This window comes from Dryobates pubescens, chromosome 9 (assembly GCF_014839835.1).
Source record: "Dryobates pubescens isolate bDryPub1 chromosome 9, bDryPub1.pri, whole genome shotgun sequence".
Lineage (NCBI taxonomy): Eukaryota > Metazoa > Chordata > Aves > Piciformes > Picidae > Dryobates > Dryobates pubescens.
Genome location: NC_071620.1, coordinates 5131621 through 5154148, shown reverse-complemented (window position 1 = coordinate 5154148; position 22528 = coordinate 5131621). Strand labels below are relative to the sequence as shown.

Below are 22528 nucleotides of genomic sequence, written 5' to 3'. Positions count from 1 at the left end.
CAAGTGCAGACTGGTGGCTTATGTTCAGCTTCTCTTGCTCTCTTTCCACTAGCCCTATGACTGAGACAAGGTATCTTTTCAAATCCCTTTTTTCTCTTCCTTCTTTTACTTTAACAGAAGGTGCTGTATAGGCTTAAACCTCAGAGGATCTTCTGAAAAGAGGAGGGAAAGTCATGAGAAATGGATGAGGGAAGATGACAGAGCCTTCAAAAACAGTTTCCATGGATCTTGGATTAGTAGAATAATTTAGGTTGGAAAAGACCCTAAAAATCGTTAAGTTCAGCTGTTAACCTAACACTGCCAAGTCCATCACTAAACCAAGTGCCAGATCTGCTTGTCTTTTAAATACCTCCAGGGCTAGCAACTCAAGCACTTCCATGGGCAGCCCCTTCCAAAGTTTGACATACCTTTTGGTGAAGAAAGTTTCTGCCCTATCCAATCTGAACCTCTAAACTGAAGCCATTTTCTCTTCACCTAATACTTGTTGCAGTAGTTTTAGGCTATGCCTTTAAAATTCTTCACACCTATTGAGCAGAAAAGTAGTAAAATGTAAATAAATCACTAAAACTAGGTGTACCAAAACCATTGTTCTTCTCTTCTTGCTTCTTCACTTGGGGAGAGATACTAACTTGCTTCTCCTAGACCTTGGCTGCATTGTTTTGGTATTAAGATTCCTCTGCTCCTTTGTCCCTTCTTTTGTACAGGGGGGTGAGGAGGGGCACAAAGGGAGAAGGTGGATGCTGGTCAAAGACCGGGGGGGGGGTTCTTGTGCTGTTTTTCAGTTGTAAATACTGTATATTTTGCACATATTCATTGCATTCCATTGTAGATTATAGTTTTGCCTGTAAACACAGCTTTCATTTACTTCCAACTGGGCTGGGCTGGAAAAGTTAATGCTGGGGGTGTGGAAATTTCAATCCACCACACTTAGGAAAAAACCCCTCTTAAATCAGATACGAGCTGAGGCAATAGCATATATTGCTTTCACAATGTGATGCCATCTTGCAGCCCAAGTCAACAGAAGTGGCTGGTAACATCTTTGTGCCATCATGAAGATGTATATTCCTGGGATGCAGAAACACTGAGGAGCCAAGAAGCCCTGGGGGATTAGACAGAAATCTGCTCCAACTGAATAAAAGAGGAGAAATTGTGTCAGGACCTCTGTGGACATCTCTTCCTTCTCAATGACTTCCTACAGATGTTACAACAGGACAGGGCTACCTCCAGCTCAGCCTTTTATATTCTCTTCTGCACAGTCTGTCCCAAAGAAAAGGTAGTAGATAAGTGGAATACAGAGAAACAGCTGCTTCAATTTGCAAAAACTAACCAGGCAAATTGTATCAAAATATGGCTACGATTACAAACCTGAGATAATTGTTGGTTAAGAATGCAGATCACGTCAGGATGACAAAGAAGAGAAAGGGAAGAAGATATTTATGGCTCAGAATCCCCTCTAAAATACCACTTCTGTCATGAAGTCAGTATGTGTGTATATGAGCTACAAGCATCACAGTATCACTAATGTTGGAAGAGACCTCAAGTGCCACGTCCAGTCCCCTCTTGAACACCTCCAGGGACGGTGACTCCACCACCTCCCTGGCCAGCACATTCCAATGATGAATGATTCTCTCGGTGAAGAAATTTCTCCTCACCTCGAACCTAAACTTCCCCTGGTGCAGCTTGAGACTGGGTCCCCTTGTTCTGGTGCTGGTTGCCTGGGAGAAGAGACCAACCCCCACCTGGCTACAACCACCCTTCAGGTAGTTGTAGACAGCAATGAGGTCACCCCGAGCCTCCTCTTCTCCAGGCTAAACAACCCCAGCTCCCTCAGCCTCTCCTCACAGGGCTGTGCTCAAGGCCTCTCCCCAGCCTCATTGCCCTTCTCTGGACACATTCAAGTGTCTCAATTTCCTTCTTAAACTGAGGGGCCCAGAACTGGACACAGGACTCAAGGTGTGGCCTAACCAGTGCAAAGTACAGGGGCACAATGACTTCCCTGCTCCTGCTGGCCACACTGTTCCTAATGCAGGCCAGGATGCCGTTGGCCTTCTTGGCCACCTGGGCACACTGCTGGCTCATGTTTAGGCAGCTGTCAATCAGTACCCCCAGGTCCCTCTCTGTCTGGGAGCTCTCCAGTCACTCTGACCCCAGCCTGTAGCTCTGCATGGGGTTGCTGTGGCCAATGTGCAGCACCCGGCACTTGGACTTGTTGAATGCCATCCTGTTGGACTCTGCCCATCTGTCCAGTCGGTCGAGGTCCCTCTGCAGAGACCTTTCACCCTCTAACTGACCAGCATCTGCTCCCAACTTGGTGTCACCTGCAAATTTGCTGATGACTAACTCAATCCCCTCATCCAGACCATCAATGAAGATATTAAAGAGGATGGGGCCCAGCACTGATCCCTGCGGGATGCCACTGGTGACTGTATCTTGAAGTATGATCTCAGAGGCATAGAGAGCTAAAATGAAGGTGACATTTTATTAGTAGCCATAGGCAATTCTATTTCTGCCTACTTTAGTTACTATTTATCCCCATATATATATATGAGATCTGCTACTTTTAACTTTATTGGCTAATAATATTCACTGGAGACTAGGTCTGTCCTGTCTGGCCATCAGAAAGCAGAAAAGTCACAAGGTAAAAGAAACCTCAGTTTTCCACAGGCATTTCAGTGCATTGCTCCTATGGGAATTTGAGGTGGTTTAGAACTCTTTAGATAAATATTGGTTGTCCCTTCCCTCCTGAGCTAACTAATAGCCTATATACTTGTGCACAATCCAATGTAATAAAAGCACAGCAAAAAGGATAGTTTCTGTACACTTGTTCTTTTGGGCAAAGTCTCACATTTTTATTGCCAACTCCACAGTAACTTCACAGACCCACTCAAAGTAAGATCAGGGTTGCTTCTTAACAGGAGATAGAACAGGCAAGAAAAGGTCATAGTGCTGTGAGATTTCCTTTTGGACAATGAACAGGATTAGAAGTGAATAGGTCCCAGGGAGCAGAATCCCTAAAATGAAACTGAAGGATGGCAAGGCAAAGCCCAGGGTCCAAATCTCATCTCAGCAATCCCCTCCCAGCAACCTTAAGGTCAAGAAGTGATTATCAACATTTCATGTACACACACACACACACTATATACGTAATCCACCGCAAGTGGTGTTGCTACATTTGCCCAGCCAAACAACAAAGTAAACAAACAAAAGCCTCTAAAAGGTCAGCAGGTCTGGAAGTTCAGATTTTTCCAGAATAAAAACCAGCACCAGAAAATAAGGGACCACTGAGACAGGCTGCCTACATGGACACAACACTGCCTTTTATCATCTCTTTAAAATCATTTAGTGAAATAAAACAGAGCAAGAAGGACATTTCTGAAACACCATAAAGCATCATCCAACCACATTAAAGTCTGTTCACACAACCCCAAAGAAACTGATTCACCCACAGGCTATAAAGTACCACTCATCTACTCATCAACTGCTACTCACAGGAAGCAGGCATGGGCATGGTCCTGCTCTGAAGCAAAGTGAAGCAAACCAGGTGAGCTACCATCACATTTAGTCATGATACTCTTAGTAGCTGCCAAAGGGAATAATTTTCATTTCTAGTCTGAATGCCTTCTGCTCCACAGCCAGTATTGGGCACAGGTATTCCTGAAGTGACCATATCACAGGTGAAGCATGTTTAAAACAGGGGTGGAATAACTCACTAAGGTTAATTAGCTACTGTGGTGTCGTATTTTAAGTTAATGATAGGATATGCCAACAAACTAATCAATACTGAAGCTTCCAGTGATATATAAGCAGTTATGGTTCCTGTAAACAAGCCAGAGACCAGCACTGGTTAGAAGCATGGCACAGAGTCACACACCATGCACATGATGGTCACAACAATCACCCTCAAGCACAGACACATTTCTGTCAGTGTTGGAGGCTGTTTGGGGAGCTGCTTTAATTCCTGGGAAAACACAGCTTCAGCAGGCTCCAAGATCACAGCTCACACTGGAGGCTGTTGTCAGAGATGTATCATTGATACACAACAAAAGCCTCCAAAATCCAGCAGCGTTTTAAAACACAGGGTTGGATTCAGAGTACCTTATTTATTTGATACTACAAACATTGAAAGGACCTAAGTGCACTTAAGTGCTCTTATTTTCACTTGGCCTCCTCTACTCCACCTCAGTCCACAGTAAGCATTGTGGGATGCAGAGCATCTGTATGTATACAGCATGAATGCTGATGGGGAAGAGAGAAATTAGGTCTGTCTTCACAGTATCACCAAGGTTGGAGGAGACCTCAAAAATCATCAAGTCCAACCCATCACCACAGACCTCACGACTAGACCATCGCACCAAGTACCACGTCCAATCCCTTCTTGAACATCTCCAGGGATGGTGACTCCACCACCTCCCTGGGCAGCACATTCCAATGGCAAACGACTCTCTCAGTGAAGAACTTTCTCCTCACCTCGAGCCTAAACTTCCCCTGGCTCAGCTTGAGACTGTGTCCTCCTGAGTCCTCCTGTGTCTTCCCGAGTCCTTACTCTTCCTGGAGAAATCTAACCTTGTAACTGCTGACGATCCCTACTACTCAATCAAAACCCAGTGATATAAACATCTCTGAATGGAAAAAGAGTTGAAACTGAAAACCTGGATCCTCATCATTGTAATGAAAACTCTGGACTTGCATATCAGAACAACAGTAGATGAGGTCTTCTGTTTGTTTGGGGTTTCTGTTTGGTTGGGTTTGTTTTTTTCCCCCAAGAGTAAAACACTTCAATTTGCTTTCACAGGTATAACATGCAGTAAAAGGCAAGCATCCTTTTTAATCACTTTGATCAAATGTAAGCACATCTACACCAGATCCAGGCATCTTAGGGACTTTTCAGTATTTAACCCAGTACTATACAGTAATTATTGCCTGGTTTTACAGCATGTACCAAGGTTGTGTCTACCCCCAGTGCTTTTACAGCCTTTTCATTTAAAATCTCTGCTGCTGTTCTACAAAATGTTTAATGCTACAAAGCAGCTAGATTCAGGGTAGATGCTGGCACACAACCACAACCATGCTAATGAGATCCTTGAGGCATGTACACACATGGTCATTGAATGAAAAGGGGTCATCCTATGGTCTTCAAAGTTCAGATTCTATCTATTACTTTTTATCAGGCTCAAATACTGAATAGGTGTGTTACTATTTATTGATGACAAAAATACAAGCCAGTGGGGGCAAAGGCAATGGGCCATCATAAACACAAGACCAGAGGGTATGGACATTGCACCATGCACTTAAGTGCCACGTAGGTACCCCCCAAAAGTATACTTCTGTGACACCTATCCCACTTCACTCTTCTGTAGAGTGCTCTACATCTGGGGTGGTATTCTGCTTCCCTTGCTGCCACTGAGACAATTTAGACTGTTCAGATTTCATTTCATGAAGCCCTCACATTAGCACTAACATCTTATATGTATTTGCTTACCAGCAAACACAGGAGTCTTTCCCTAGAGCTCCATTTGCTTTCTATGCATCTGCCCAGACTTTTGCTGCTTGCCTGGGACAGTGGCACTGACACAGCCCCCCCCCATTTTCTAAAACCTGGCTGAACTTTCACAAAGCCTTGCTTTAACGCTTTGAGCAGCAGTCAAGTGGTTCTGTTTGGGTTTGGTGGTGCCAGGCTTTTTTCCCCCTCCCTCCTCTTTAATTTTAGTGAAATTATTCCTTGTTTCTTACTGTGGATATGTCCCTAAAGTAGTCTGCAAGTATAGCCAACATTTTTCAATAAACATACTGTGAACCTAACACAAAAAATGGTACAGAACAAGGCAGAAGTGCAAATGACTTTTTTTAATTGGCAAATATTTGTCTTAAACTGTTTGTGAGGGGAAAAAAAAACAACAACAAACCCAAAAATTACACTTCCAAGTTTTTCCCTGAACTATTTTATCTAAGTTTTTGGGTCTCACTGCAATAAATCCTGCTAAACGACCTTGTCACACTCTGGGTTGTCTGAGCAACTAGGTTATGCCTGAGAACGAGAAGTATGTGGAGTCTCTTCACTCATTTTATGAGTCTGCTGTTTATTATTACATCCTGCTCCAGTCAAATCCTGCCATCAATGCCCATGTCTTTCTCAGAAGGGAAGTCTCTTGAGGTCACTGGGCTGTCTTGAGTCTTAATCGCTGCTCAATGACTGCCGGCAGCATCCAGCTGTGACGTCAAGCACCAACCTCGGAGGGGGTGGATGGAATAAGAAAGTTCAGACTCCACATGACAATTCCAGCTTTGGGAAAAACAAGCTCTGATCCGAGTGGGAGTCTGGTCTGTAAAGTGATAGAGTTTAAAAAAAAAAAGGGGAGTGGGGTGCATACATTAACCCTCACTTTAAAAACCTATTTGTTTTCATTAAGTATAGTTAATAACCCTTTATATTTTAAATAATAGTGACTTTTTATACTCATTTGTTTTTTGTGCCTGTGCTGAAGGCTTTCAGGGCTTAGAAATCCAGTCAAGGCGCTGAACAGTGTGTGTGTGTACACAAGATGACAGCCTGTGGCAGGGGACACAAAGGCTTCAGAATACGGATGAACGCAGTGAAGGGCCACCCGGGTGCGCTGGGGATGACGTGGCTGTCTGCTAGCAACCTGACACACTGCTCAAATGTGAGTTTGTTAATCTGAACTTGATTTCTGTGCTTGACTGACAATGCTATCCTACAATTGTGCTTGCTGGATTTTTTTTTTTCATGGCTTCATGACCACTTGATAGGCACCTGGGCATATTATCATCTCCCTCTTCCCTTCACCTAGCCGACGAACACAACACTCCACAATAAACCACACAGCAATATGACTAGGTAGATGTCTGTTGGAAAGACTTTCTGCTTGATTTTAATCCCGAAGAACTGGCATTGCTCTAGTATTTTTTTAATTAAAACTGCCTTCACTCAATTTGGTTTTTTGTCTCGTGGAGCATCTATCAACCAGGAGTCACTGCAGGATGCACCCAGTGGCAGGAGGCTAATTCATTCCCTCCCCCAACCCCAGACACTGACTTTTTTTCTTTTCACCACCTCCCCCCCACCCCAACTTCATTAACTAAATGCACTGAATAAACCTTAACATCCCAGCTAAATCCTATTGGCCCAGGATTTGCTGCTTAATGCTAAAACCCAAGCGACCCATTTTTCTCCTGTTGATACGTCTACTGCTGATGGCAGCCAGAAGAGAAAAATACCCAACCTTAAAGTATTTTAATGCAAGGAGCAAAACCCAGAGAATTCATCACTTTTTCTGCTGCTGCTCAGGAACTTTATCCAAGTTCTACTTGGTATGTCAAAGCCTCCCTTACTTTTGTGCTTCATAGGCAACGCAGCGCATCTGTTGCCTAGCAAATGAATACAACAAAGTGCATCTGTTATTAAAAGTGCAACAAGGCCTCTTTAAATGATCTTGTAAACTCTATGAATGCAGAATAAATTCCTCTGCATTCTCCAGACTCTGGTCATGACATTATTATAACTGTTAGGAGTCCCCCACTAACAGAAAATCTTTGGGAAAGACTAACACGAGCAAACTGTCCCAGTGCCACAGGCTCACTTTAAGTTTCTTAGGTTTTGCTTTAAACTGTAATAGTTTGTCTTTCTGATTTCTTGTACACAAAAGAAAAAGCTGAAGATTATTCGCCAAGCCCTGTCTCCTGGCTGCAACCCTTCCTACTGCATCCCATTCTAATTGCTGTACCTAGTCTCACCTTGGCTCATCTGCCCAACGCTTCCCCCTCAATCCACAATGAGGAGAGAATACTAACGGTCACTTCCCAGCTCTCAACTCTATTACCACTCACACTGGGTTAACCATCCAGCTGCAAAGCCTCCTGAAGTTCAACATGGAGAGCTTTGTTTCTTTACTGCTCCCAGGGCTACCAGTCTGCCTTTACTCCTTGCTCTATCACACCTCTGACCTTGAAACATACTGCCATGACCACCATATATTTTACCATAGCATCTGCTATTCCAAATCTCTTCCCTCCTGCAAATAGCTCTTTCAGACTTCTGCCACAGATATCAATGGCTGCAGCCATACCCCCCATTAGCTTCTCCACAACTCTCTACCACAGTGGTACATCCTTGCCTATTGCAGCGTCCCTCTAAGGTTGTCCCTACAGAACGTGCTTAGCCCCGGCCTTCCCGCCATCATAAGCAGGAGAGTGAGCTCAGCCTTGGCTCTCCTGTGCTCTCTACCCCTGCACAGAGCACCATGAAAGGTGCAAACCACCACACCTCAGCGATGATAGCCTCCTGCCCTGCAATGGCTCCCTGGCGAGCGGCTTTGTGTACAGAAAACCTAGCACCCCACTCGCAGCTTGAAAAAGACACTCACCACATTCGGAGTAATCTGTCCGAGAGGGCTATTTCAGCTTGCTCTTTGGTATCCAACAAACACAGCAGTCTTTGGATTTGACTTATATTTTTAATACCACATTTCACTTTACATTAGTATCAGACCTCAATGCCCTACAATACCAAGGCTGGTTTCTGAGAAGGGCTGCATCCTGCAACGCCTACCCCAAGCACACCGCGTCCTTCACCCTGCAAATTCCCATGGCATTCAGAGGCTGTAAGGCTGAAACAAGGAGCCTGGACATCTGGAAGACATTCAGTAATCCTGAATAAAAAGAATCATATTTAGAAGAACCTAAAAGCAAATCTAATCTAACACTGAAGACACGCAGCACAGGTTACACATTAGGATTATTAGTACAACGTCAGTTATGCGAAGGCTTTCAAATAAAGGAGCTTTCTTTCTGACTGTGCACTTGAGTTAATGTAGTTCATACCAATACCACTAATGGAGCATTCATCATGTTTCCTTGTCAGAAGTAACAAGAAAAATATATTGAGCCATAAGAACAAAATTAATATATCCATGTCACTACGTACACACTCTGTAGATGCGTTTAAATACGGCCGCTGAAGGAAGCAACGGCGAGAGAGTTCAATGTTACAGAAATACTCAAACCAGCATAAATTTGAGACCAAGAATAATAAAGAAGGAAGCAGTAAAGCAAGCAGCTATATTCCTGAGGACTTATTTTTGCAGCATAGACACCGATGAGATAAAGAGAGCGAGCAAGGTCTTTTGTCAGAAATCGGCCATGTTAGATCACAGGGAACGTAAAAAACATTTTTTCGTTCATCTGATTATAGATTCAGAAGGTATAGATTAATAACCAGACAATCAATCAGGTTTTTCCAACGAGGAGAATGCTCAATAGATGACATTTTAAAGAGCTTCATGAGTAGGCAAGCCTCAGCTTTGCAGTTTATTTTCCTTTTTGGAAAACTCTCGCCTGATTTTTGTGCGGCAAATTCCTGGATCCCATTTCAAACCATCCTCAGGGACAGTTCACGAGCTTGCACCAGGAATCTTGGTAGGGATAAGCAGTGAACAAATGGATTGCCAACTGCTCAACTCCATTTCCCCTACTATTGTTCTACTTTTAAAACTAGATACAAACAAGTAAGACCCACTGCAAGACTGGATGGTACGCGCGCTTCTAACAGCAATTCATTGTTTATTAACCTTTGAAGATGGACACCAATTTCCAGCTGTTACTGCATTTTGCTGTCTATAAATCTACTCATGAGCTGTTAAAATATTGTTTGCTAACACGTGTTACCTAAGTGTTTATTTCTCCAGTAGTACCAGCAGGGTTGTCACAAACACAAACGTAAGTGGTACACTGCACATAACCATATCCAGTGCAAGAGGACATTCTAGCAGATGTATCAGACATGTAAGTTTCAGTGCACAGTAACGGTTTCTGTCTTTACAAATAATAACAGCATCATGAACAACAGTGAAGAGGCAGGAAGTCCAGAGTCCTCTCACTGTTGTTGTCATAAAGCCACCATATTGTTTCCTAGCTTCGGAAACACACTTTGAAGTTCACTTCTCTCCCCCTACTGCACACCGCACAGCATGACGTTTGTTGTCTCGAACCATTGACATTCGCGATTCGAAAACTTAAGAAAGCCTCGAGAAACATTAACAGCTACGCGACAGAAGTTAACTTCCAATGCTAATGCTCCCAAAGTATGGGACAACATTTCAGCTCGGTTGCATTTGATAGTGATGCTGGTTTCCAGTAGGTCATAAACTTCTTTGCCTCTGCCTCTCTAACCCCTCCATAGACCCCGTGCTTTTCCTTGGCCTCTCCTCATTTCACGTTAAACTTGCAGGAAACTCTTTAACCAGGAGTAGCTGCAGCAAAGTGAGGGAACAGACGCATATTGCTCGCCAGATGATATTATCGCGTTTAAGCCCTGGAGCCACTGGCTCCAGCGGGGTTACTCACCCGCGGGAAGCCCACACTTTCCAGCTGACAAGTCCCTTACAGATACTTCAGCGCAGCTCACTTCTGCGGATGACAAACCAGCCCCATCTCCACACACATCACTTCCACAGCAACTTGTTGGTTTCAATCTTCTAATTACTTTGCCCACCGCAGCCTGTCCTGGACAGGCGGAGAAACGAAACTCATTGCTTGAAACGCCCACAAAAGCAGCACGCTCGGCTCCTGCAAGCTCCAAACAAAGCAAATCTCCCACCCCCCCCGCAAGTCCAGGAGGCAGAGGAGAGTCCTGCTCGCCTCTCCCCTTCCTGCGCAGGCAACGGTACGCACCTGCTGCGCGGGCTCCCTCGCCCGGCCGGAGCCCCACGCCGCTTTCCGCCGGAGCCCCACGCCGCTCCCTGCGTGGGGCCGTGCCGCCAGCCGCTCCCGCCGCCCTGCGCGGGGCTGCCGACAGCCAAGCCGAGCGGAGCGGAGCCGCACCCGCCGCCCTGCGCGGGCAGATGGCCGGCAGCTCTAAGCCCCACCAAAGCCGGGCAGAGTCGAGCTTTGGAGCCTTTCCCTTTCCCCCCTCCCCCCCTCTTTTTTAATTTTCCTCCCCTCTCACTTTCCCTCCTTTCCCCCACCCTTTCCTCCCATCTCCCCGTTTTTCCTCCCTCCCTTCACTGGCTTAGCCCCTGGCAGATAAGCACGAGTCAGCCCGAGTGCGCTCACAGCACCCCCCTCCACCAATCATTTCAATTAGTGCCACATGAGAGGAGCTTCTGCCCAAAATCTGCTTAAGAAAAGGCCAGAGGGCACGGCAATCTCCTTTGCTCAACAATGACCAGAAGCTGCTATAAATATCCAAACAAAAGCACTGTCAAGGCCAAGAATGTCACATCCTAATGTGATAAAATTGTGAAGACCTGACGTGTGCCAGAAGTACAAAGGAGAACAAAAATAATAATAACTTTTAAAAAATCAAATAAATAGAAGACATAAATATTAAAAGCAGTCACCAGCTTCCTACCCTCTCCCCCAACACCTAACCTTGCAGTATCTCATCAAAGTTGTATATTTCTGGGTGCCAAGCTACTATGGTTTTGAGGTCCCAAGCGGCTTGCTCACAATCCCTTTGTGACAGCTGCATGCTAATATTTATAGGTACCCAAGTTTGTGCACCTTATATAACCAAGAACAGTGACCAGGGCTGGTCAGACGTAGCTTCCAATCCCACAGATACGCTCCATCACACAAATAGGATAAGCAATAATGTCTCTAAATTGAAACCTTACCAAGAGTTTTCAAATAGATCGATAGACAAATCAATATATTAGTAAAGTACAGGCTGGCACATTTTCATCAAAACTGAGGGATTTAGACATACTTTACACTAGCATATTCTAGCCCTGTGAGCGAGGAGAAACTCCAGCCTGAGGTTTCTAGCTATACAATGAATTAGAGCTGACAACTAACAAAACCAAAACCAACCAACAACAACAAAAAAACCCCAAACCAACACAAAAGCCAAACAAGACACCCTTGATCAAGCAAAATGCCTCCTCCAGCAATGCCTGGACATGGAACTTGTGCACCATTTGCAGACCTCCAATTCGCACTGCCCAAGTACCTGGACTGCTTTTATGAGCATGGAGAGAGAGCAGGGCAGGGCAAGGGAGCGGGTTTGGTCTCATTTGGCTGCTTGCAAACTCTGCAGTACCTTTAAAAGAGTAATTTCCAGGGCATTGAGAGCAGGATAACAACAGTTGGGTTCATCTGAGAGGAGGCAGACAGTCTCTGTCACCTAATTCCCTCCACAGACGTTTTTGAATGTAATCATTGCAAGGAGGGGGCACTTGGATTATGTCCCTCCAGCTCTCACGTCTCCATGTTTATGTACAAATGTATGTAAAACTAGTTAATCCTATTGACTAATCTCATGTTCTTTTAGAACTGTGATAAAAGCCATCTGAAATTATCTGTTTCCTCTGTTCAGTTTTCACCAACTCAGCAACAAACTTTGCTTCTAGTACAAATAAATGTTGCCATTTAATTCCTGTGCCATCCTCTTGGTTTGTCCCACTGAAGTGAACTTCACACTGCTTCCTCAGACTAAACCCATTCACATGCAGACATTCTCAAAGCACCCTTATCCTCAACAACGTCCAGAGATTATTTTTGCTGGTTTATTACATAAATTCCTTGAATTTAAGCATGTGCCTGACATAACAAAGATCATTGGAAGAGACACATTTAAAAGAGAGAATAAAGTAAAGCTCATGCAAACTCCTAGTCCAAAGGTCACATGCACAGACTCACAAGAACAAAACTGCCCACAAGATTCCCAGACTTCCTAGTTTTAACAAAGACAGATAAAGTCTTTATTTCAACAAAGAGCTCTCAGTAATCCAGAGGGCACAGATGCAGAACAATAACACCAACACAAACAATACAGACTAAGCATTGTTGGGCCAAAGCTGCCAGCCTGCAAGCAGACAAAGACCTCCCTGAGGATGGAGAAGAGTGAAGCAGAGATCCCTGTTCTGGCACAGGCAGAGTGATGTCCAGCCCAGCAGCTGGAGGTATGTCCAGCTGTATTTGCAAGGTATTGCAATACAGCAAATAAACTCTGCCACTCCCACTGGCTGATCTTTATATAGGCTCTTGCCTTTACTTCAAGGAGGACCAAGCTGAGTGTCCACAGCAGCAGGAGTAGACATTCTTCACATTGCAAAAGAGTGGACAGAGCCTTTGCTGAAGGGAGAAAAAAAACCCCAATAACCCTCAAAACCAAAAGCCCGTCCAGGAAAGCATTCAAAGACTTTCAGCATAATAAGCTTACCTGGGAAAAACGTGACCTGTGACTTACACAGCTGTGCAGCTGTAACTCAGTGACAAGACATTAAAAATAAGTCACTAATGGGGTGAAATGCCAGCTTGTGTGCATGGTATAAAAATCCAAGCAGCCAAGCAGATGAATGAGTATGTGGAACTGATGCTATAAGTAAAAGGAAGAGATCCTTCTCCTGGAATTTTGGATAATTTTGGTACCTTCCACTTTCTGGATCAGCATTCAAAGACAGAGGGAAAAAAGAAAAGGTGTAAAAATGAATAACATTTTCTCATTTTGCCAAGAGGCCCTGTTTGAGTTGAACTGCCTTGACCTGGTCCTCGCTGTTTTACATGCTGCTTTCCTACAGCAGCTTCATCCAAATGGTGGATGAATATTGTAACCTCCTTAAGGATGCTGAAAACGAGGAAAACTGGATGTATGGTAATGTGCCTCACAGGGAGGTATTCAGAAGCGCTCTGCTTAGTAAGCTTGAACAGTATCCAAAATGCTATTTGCTTTACAGACCAAAATGCTGTATTTGATGATAAATCTAGGTGACAGATGACAGAAATCTCCATAAGCAATGTCTCCAAAAGAAAATGCATAAAGATACTGCTTCGTTTGTAAACAATTCAGTATATATTTGCCATTTAAAATGCTTTATAAAACATTTGCAAATAGTCTGTTGGGGCTTCACTAACAGATCAGGGTCTGACTTCTAGTTTTATAGAAAAGTATTACTATTTCCTGGAAGTGCTTTAAGTGCATGGTGGAAATGGAGGCTGAGATCTGATACTTCAGATCACAGTCCTTGACATAATTTCCTGGAGAAGTAAGCCTATATGTGGAAAGCTCTCCTCAAGCACCGGTTGAAGCTTTCCTTTAAACACCGTTTTGTTTGATAAGTGAAAACTGACACCACCACCAAATCATCTAGTGTTAGTGTTCTTTTTGTTTAGCATGTCCCTGCTCTTAGGAAAAGAAAAAAACAGTAGTGGATTATACTGTTTCTTTGTCTGAGTAAAATGTTGCAGTTCCGGAGATAAAGACGTATTCAGCTGAGCAATTAAATAGCTAAATAAATGAATCAGCAGAGCAGAAGTGACAGACTTAATTACTGCTTAGAGCTAGGAAGGGGAACTAATTATGGGGTTCATGAACCACATGCCATTCTTCTCCTTAAGCATGTGCTTCGATTCTTCTGGATCGAGCTCTGCAAATGTGGTAGCACCATACACTAGATTAATAAAAAGGAAAAAGAAAGGAAAGGAGAAGAAAGTGAAAAGGAAAGAAAAAAGAAAAGAGAAGAGAAGAAAAGAGAAGAAAGAAAGAAGAGAAGAGAAGAGAAGAGAAGAGAAGAGAAGAGAAGAGAAGAGAAGAGAAGAAAAAAGAGAAGAAAAAAGAAAAGAGAAGAAAAGAAAAGAGAAGAAAAGAAAAGAGAAGAAAAGAGAAGAGAAAAGAAAAGAAAAGAAAAAAGAAAAAAAGAAGAAAAAAGAAAAGAGAAGAAAAGAAAAGAGAAGAGAAGAAAAGAGAAGAGAAGAGAATAAAAGAAAAGAGAAGAGGAGAAAAGAGAAGAAAAGAAAAGGAGAAGAAAAGAAAAGGAGAAGAAAAGAAAAGAAAAAAGAAAAGGAGAAGAAAAGAAAAGGAAAGAAAGAAAAGAAAAGAAAAGAAAAGAAAAGAAAAGAAAAGAAAAGAAAAGAAACGAAAAGAAAAGAAAAGAAAAGAAAAGAAAAGAAAAGAAAAGAAAAGAAAAGAAAAGAAAAGAAAAGAAAAGAAAAGAAAAGAAAAGAAAAGAAAAAAGAAAAGAAAAGAAAAGAAAAGAAAAGAAAATAAAAGAGGAAAGGAAGGGAAGGGAAGGGAAGGGAAGGGAAGGGAAGGGAAGGGAAGGGAAGGGAAGGGAAGGGAAGGGAAGGGAAGGGAAGGGAAGGGAAGGGAAGGGAAGGGAAGGGAAGGGAAGGGAAGGGAAGGGAAGGGAAGGGAAGGGAAGGGAAGGGAAGGGAAGGGAAGGGAAGGGAAGGGAAGGGAAGGGAAGGGGAAGGGAAGGGAAGGGAAGGGAAGGGAAGGGAAGGGGAAGGGAAGGGGAAGGGAAGGGGAAGGGAAAGGGAAGGGGGAAGGGAAGGGAAGGGGAAGGGAAGGGAAGGGAAGGGAAGGGAAGGGAAGGGAAGGGGAAGGGAAGGGAAGGGAAGGGAAAGGGAAAGGGAAAGGGAAAGGGAAGGGAAGGGAAGGGAAGGGAAGGGAAGGGAAGGGAAGGGAAGGGCAAGGGAAGGGCAAGATATATTAAAAAATCCCCAGCACTAGTGGAGGTAAGGGAGGAGAATTCTTTCATTCAGAGCCAGTGTTTTTCTACAAGTAAAATCTCAGTGTGTTGTGATGTCTGTTTTAGCATATTTATTTTTTTTTTTAAATCTAAGTGTTTACCTCTTTCCTAAAAATACTGTGAAGAGAGAGATAACTAACTCTGTGCTACAGACCTCAAATATTGCTCTGGAAAAGCTCTTGATTTTTTTTTGTTTAAATAAGAAAACAATGCAAACAATAAAACATCTTGTGCCTGGGAAAGATCTAAATCCACCACAGTGATATCCATGTTCTCCTTCCACACCGCCAGTAATTTTGTCAGGATGAGTGTAACAGTGTGCAAACCCAGAGATGCAGGCTGATCCCTGGGAAGGCTGGCTGGACAATCACAAATGCCGTATCATCCAAGATTATAACATCAGCTGTGCTTGGCTGAAATTCTGTTCTCTAAAGGCAGCCAAAACCAAGGTCTATTGCATCAATAAACTCCAAAATGAATCCTATCTTTAAAATCAGTGTCTGGCTTTCTGTATCAAGAGAGACTGTATCCACAGGGAACCAGGAGCACTGTGTGTCCAAGATAAGGTGAAACCTGGATTTATGTGGGTTTTTTCCCTTTTATTTAAAAATGGAATGATGGTATAGCTGTATAAAAGTGACATCCCTGGCCTAGAGTTCCAGTGTATTTAGAGCAGAAGAAAATGCACTTAGTACCTAGACAAAGAGCAAAAGAGAGAGGGGCTGTTCCTCAAAAGGGATGCTATATCTGAAACATGACATACAGATTGCATTAGTGCTCATACCATATGGATTTTACAGCATCTGTTATCCATGTCAATAAAATGTGATGCCTATAGAAAGTCATTCAAGACAAGATATGATCAGCATTTGCATTTGCATCCAAAAGCACAGACGTTATTTGGACATGGAAGTCATAAAGAAGTGAGCTCACCACCTGGGAGGAAGGCTGACTCTGTGAATCCACCAACTTATGCTCTTACCACAGGGCAATGGGAAAGAAATCCCTTGTAGGATACTTGAAACAAGAGTCATGGTTAAATATAGATCAGAAGCAAATTTGTCATTGTTTTATTTATACTCTTTTGCTCTCTATTGGGCCCCTCAGTTCAGGAAAGATGTTGACTTGTGGGAATGTGTCCAGAGAAGGGCAACAAAGCTGGGGAGGGGCTTGGAGGACAAGTACTATGAGGAGAGGCTGAGGGAGCTGGGGTTGCTTAGCCTGGAGAAGAGAAGACTCAAGGGAGACCTTATTGCTGTCTACAACTACCTGAAGGGAGGTTGTAGCCAGGAGGGGGTTAGTCTCCCAGGCAACCAGCACCAGGATAAGAGGACACAGTCTCAAGCTGCACCAGGGGAGGTTTAGGCTGGAGGTTAGGAAGAAATTCTTCATAGAAAGAGTGATTGGCCATTGGAATGGGCTGCCCAGGGAGGTGATGGAGTCACCATCACTGCAGGAGTTTAGGAAGAGACTTGATGGGGTGCTTGGTGCCATGGTTTAGTTGATTAGATAGTGTTGGATGATGGGTTGGACTCGATGATCTCTAAGGTCTCTTCCAACCTGGTTAATTCTATTCTATTCTATTCTATTCTATTCTATTCTATTCTATTCTATTCTATTCTATTCTATTCTATTCTATTCTATTCTATTCTACACTTGGATGTTTGCCCTGAAGTCCTGCTTAACATAATTTTGCAGTGTTTCCACTACCCAGCCAGTGTGGCGCAATAGACAAGATGAAACAAAGTAAACCCAGTAGGTTCTCAGTAGAAAACAAAGATACTCCACCTGGAATACTGTGTCCGCTTCTGGAGCCCCTAATACAAGAAGGATCTGGAGGTGCTGGAATGTGTCCAGAGAAGGGCCATGAGGATGAGCACAAGGATGGAGCTCCTCTCCTGTGAGGACAAACTGAGAAAGTTGGGACTGTTCATTCTGGAGAAGAGAGGCTCTGAGGAGACCTAATTGTGGCCTTCCAGTATCTGAAGGGGGCCTACAAGAAAGCTGGGGAGGGAGATTTTAGGGTGTCAGGTAATGATAGGACTAGGGGGAATGGAACAAAACTAGAAACAGGTAGATTCAGATTGGATGTTAGGAAGAAATTCTTCCTCCTGAGGGTGGTGAAACACTGGCACAGGTTGCCCAGGGTGGTAGTGGAAGTCTCATCCCTGAAGGTTTTCAAGACCAAGCTGGATGTGGCTGTGAGCAACCTGATGTAGTGTGAGGTGTCCCTGCCCATGACAGGGGAATTGGAACTAGATAATCCTTGAGGTCCCTTCCAACCCTCACAATTCTATGATTCTATAAAGAAAGGTGCATAGGGTGTCTTAAGACATGAGTGTTTTCTCTGGCAGGGTCATAGAGGCCCAAATACATCAGGTATTTCCTTTCTGTTTTCAAAGGGTCACTGGGGAATGGACAGAAGGACTTTATTAGCAGTTAAAGGATTAGTCCTAACAGGCATGAATGAACAGCTCTGTTGATCTGCTTGAGGGTAGGAAAGCTCTACGGAAAGACCTGGACAGGCTGGAGCAATGGGCTGAGGCCAGCTGTATGAGATTCAGTAAGGTCAAGTACTAGGTCTTGCACTTCAGTCATGAAGGTTGCATGCAGCCCTACAGTTTTGGAGAAGAGTGGCTGGAAAGTGGCCCAGCAAAGAAAGATCTGGGGATGTTGATTGACAGCTGGCTGAATATAAGCCAGCATTGTGCCCAGGTGACCAAGAAGGCCAACAGCATTCTGGCCTGTATCAGGAATAGCGTGGCCAGCAGGACCAGGGAAATGATTGTATACCTGTACTCAGCACTGGCACATCTTGAATACTGGGTACAGTTTTGGGACCCTCACTACAAGAAAGATATTGAAGTGATGGAGCATGTCCAGAGAAGGGCAGCAAAGCTGCTGAAGAGTCTGGAGAACGTATCTTCTGAGGAGTGGCTTAAGGAACTGGGGTTGTTTTAAGTCTGGAGAAGAGGGTTCTCAAGGGACACCCTATTAGTTTCTACAACTACCTGAAAAGGGGTTGTAGTGAGGTGGGTATTGGTCTCTTCCCCCTAATAACAAGTGACAGGACAAGAGGAAATGGTCTCAAATTGCACAGGGAAGGTTTGGATTAGCTACTAGAAGAAACTTCACTCAAAGGGTTATCAAACACTGGAATAGGCTCCAGCTCAGGGAGCTGGCTGAATCCCCATCCCTGGAGTTGTTTAAAAGATGCACAGATGTGGTACTAAGGGACATGGTTTAGCACCAGCCTTGGTGGAGTCAGATAACGGTTAGACTTGATGTTCTTAAAGGTCTTTTCCAACCCAAATGATTCTGTGATTCTCTCCTGCAAGAAGCAGATGGCAAAGCAATACTCCACAATTCTGGGTGAGCCCTGGGTTTTCAAACAGGCTGTGCAACTGTGCTTGGTTGTTACAGGGAAGGTAGAAGGTAATTTTTCACTGCCATGGGAAGCATGCCAGTTTAGCAAAGATATTCTTGAGTAAGTTTACTTGCAATGATTTACCAAAGAGGTGACTAAGTGTCCTGGTGGGTGTAAAAGGAGTTGCTAGTTGACTTGTACAAAGAAGCAGCAACTATATTTTTATTATAAATTCTAAATAACATTTATACACTACTAATCACAGAGCTAAAAATAATTTCAAATCCTCCATCCTTTTCTTCTTTTAAAACTCAGAGAAAAAACTTGTTGTTGTTGCTTTTGAGTGCCTTACTGCATTTCCCTAATACTTCACTGAAGACTGGAAGCAAACATCCAGTTTTGACTGAGAACTAATATAAAAATCAATCAGCTCCTTGTCACAACTGCCCAAGGCAAAAGTTGAAGTAGACATCCAGCTGTGATGTCCAGAAGGTTTTCACTGAGAAGGACAAAGATGCCTGCACACAAACATCAGAGTTTGCTTACTGTTGGAATAAGTTGGACCTGAGCAACGGGTCAGAGTGGCTGGAGAGCTGCCAAACAGAAAGGGACCTGGGGGTGCTGATTGACAGCTGCCTAAACATGAGTCAGCAGTGTGCCCAGGTGGCCAAGAAGGCCAATGGTATCCTGGCCTGCATCAAGAATAGTGTGGCCAGCAGGAGCAGGGAAGTCATTGTGCCCCTGTACTCTGCATTGGTTAGGCCACACCTTGAGTCCCGTGTCCAGTTTTGGAAGTTCTTCCCAGAAAGAGAGATTGGCCATTGGAATGTGCTGCCCAGGGAGGTGGTGGAGTCACCATTGCTTGAAGTGTTTAGGAAGAGACTGGATGGGGTGCTTGGTGCCCTGGTTTTGTTGATTAGATGGTGTTGGATGATAGGTTGGACTTGATGATCTTGAAGGTCTTTTCCAAACTGGTCTATTCTATTCTATTCTATTCTATTCTATTCTATCCTATCCTATCCTATCCTATCCTATCCTATCCTATCCTATCCTATCCTATCCTATCCTATCCTATCCTATCCTGTCTCAAGCACTGGATGGACCAAGGGAACAATGTAAAGATCTAAAGCTCACTTAAGGTCTGAGGTTTGCTAGCTTGAAGGAACAAAGCTCCAGGGCACAGAAATCAGTCAGACAGTTGTGGAATAAACTTGTGAAGTTTCATTTATAGTCTCGTGGCAGAAAGTAGAGCAAGCCAAAAATCCCCAAAACACTGTGAAATTGGAAGGTCAAAACTGAACCACCTTGGTAGTTCAAGTCTCAAATGCTAACCATAATGGCAGAACATCCATCCACCCTGAATGAATGAAGCATGGTTTGAACACTAACCTGTTGAGCTGACAATAGCAAGCCTTGGGTGGGAAAGAAGAAATTGAGCTAGCCAGGAGTGATAAATGAAATGCTGGTAATGTCATCTGCATTTTGGAACAAGTAGCATGGTGCACACAGCATTGAGACTGAGCACATTCCCCAGATTTCTAAATATGAGTAAGGCCATGATTAGTTCTCATTTAAGACTACAAACATTTTGAATGTCTTTTATTCTGTAGCCAGCACAGGGCTTTTCAACGGCTCAGACAAAACTGACATCCAGTTCTCCTAAAACAACAGATGGGGCAGGACCACCCCTGACTGCTGCAGGAAAGCAGGGAATTGCAATGGAGAGATCTAGAGGATCCACACTGCTAATCTGGCTGCCTCCAGGGACAGATACCAGTCAGCTATCACAGCTGCTGGCACTGGGCATTCTACCAATAGTTTCCACTCCTACTTTAGGGACGGCAGCAGTTTCAGACAACCTGTTTTTCCCGGTCCTAATATGGACAAAATTAGGGAGGGTGGATGTTAAGGGATGTGCACTTTGTCTTTCCAGCAGCCTACCACCTTTCCTTATAGTCAGTTCATTTTGCTGCTGGAAGCTGAGGACTCAATTTAACTTTGCTGCTTCTGCATTCTCAGTGAAGACTACTTCCCCAGTGTTATGATCCTGAGAGTCAAGGGCCTTGACCCTAAATGTATGGCAGTGTCAGCCTTAGTTCTGTCTCCAAGGTCATCAGTATGATGTCATTCTCAAAAAAGCAAACAACTCATTTCTCACCATCAAGAATATTTGAATACATTGTCCATGTTGTGCTCTTCGAGTTTCTTACGAAGAGCCTGAAATGCAGCAAAATTCCTCATGTAAAAGGCTACTGTGAAGTATTTCAATATGCTGGTGCAACACATTAAGAGTTAATGTGCAAGGATAGAGCTTGACTAGTTTGATGAGGAAAACTACTGAAGAGCTGTAGAGTAAATAATAGATTTAAAAACAGGAACAGCTTTGAAGTGTGTGTTGGCAGTTGCTCATTGTGCAGTACCGTCAGAACATGTGTTACATCAATATTGGCAGATAACACTAAAATTGCAATAAATATTAGTGTTGCAAGCTAGAGTTATTAGAGCTTATTGCAGGTATATTTGACCCAGCTTTTCTGAGAGTTTATACCATTGTTGGCCAAGCCCACTAGCATAGTAACAGCAGGGAAAAAAATGTAGAACAGTGATTCTATTCAATATGAAATCATACCCTGCCCCACCACAATGATTTTTTGCATCCAGCTTCATATCCTACTTCAGTCCACTATTTTCTTTTAAAATGCCTGATATTTTATTGAGGGAGAGCTAATTCAGTGATGCTCACTAAGTTCAGACTCTTCTTCACCTGCAGATTTCCACTGTGCTCTCTTGAGATTTGCTTTGTCTTTCAGTGCCTTAGCTCCACCGACATGAAATAATAACCTTGTCTTACCTCACAGAGCTGCCCTTAGCACAGCCCATTTAGATTCTGGAGTGCTGCAGCATTATGGGAGCAAAATGATTTATCTGTGTACCATTTGGTATTCACATTTCCTCATTTTGACTCTTGAACATTTGTTTGCTCACTTTCTGAGTTTCATTTCTCTGTTTGGCTTTGTACTGTGCTGTGTCTCCTGGTACACCTTTTCTCTCCTTCGGTCACTTTTCTGTGTCATTAACTATGTTAATGTTAATGCCTCCCAAGTGGGGAGAAGGGAAGTGTTGGGCTTTTCTTTTTTGGAGTGGTGTAAGGGAACTCTGTAAGCTTTGGATGTGCTCACCAATAGTGCTTTGTACTTTTGGAGTATGTTCATTGCTTTTCCATTTAAACTTTCCATGACTATCCAATCCACTTGTGTTAGCATCATTCTTTTGCCCCTTTTGGGGCAATAGAGCATCTGTCCCGCTCTAAACTAGGACAAAACCACTCATTAATTGGGAATTATATACCTGATCACAACTCTTGCAGCCTCATTATATGGCTAGCAGTGCACTCACCTTCTAGTTCACTTCTCAAGTCCATGTTTTACTAATTTGACCATGTGTCCTGTTTTAAGACAGCCTACTCACACAAGCAAGCCCCTCCCCACCCCCCCTCCAGATTGGGAGGGAAAGTAACACACTCACCCCAGGGGCTGAGATAAGGTATTCATTTACTGGAAATAATACAATGTACAATACCTTAGCCTATTTCTCAGAAGAGCACAGCACAAGCACCAGCAGCAGCATAAGCCAGTGATAAAATGACCCAACCCACGAAGCAGGCAGCCAGCCCAGTGGA

The 22528-nt window shown here is 43.7% G+C and overlaps 1 protein-coding gene across 13 annotated transcripts in view; it reads right to left on the bottom strand.

Annotated features, from left to right (window-relative positions):
• The window catches only part of LOC104299421 (poly(rC)-binding protein 3), a 588572-nt gene that overhangs the window by 169636 nt on the left and 396408 nt on the right, over positions 1 to 22528 (bottom strand). For 7 of the 13 annotated variants that reach the window (XM_054164289.1, XM_054164286.1, XM_054164288.1 and 4 more), the window contains exon 1: positions 10684 to 10882. The exons of 2 other annotated variants lie outside the window; for them this stretch is intronic. The gene's annotated coding sequence lies outside the window, so the exon portion shown is untranslated. Of the gene's footprint in view, positions 1 to 10356; positions 10609 to 10683; positions 10883 to 22528 lie in introns of those variants that run through there. 4 more of the 13 variants (XM_054164285.1, XM_054164290.1, XM_054164291.1 and 1 more) reach the window with 2 other exon arrangements.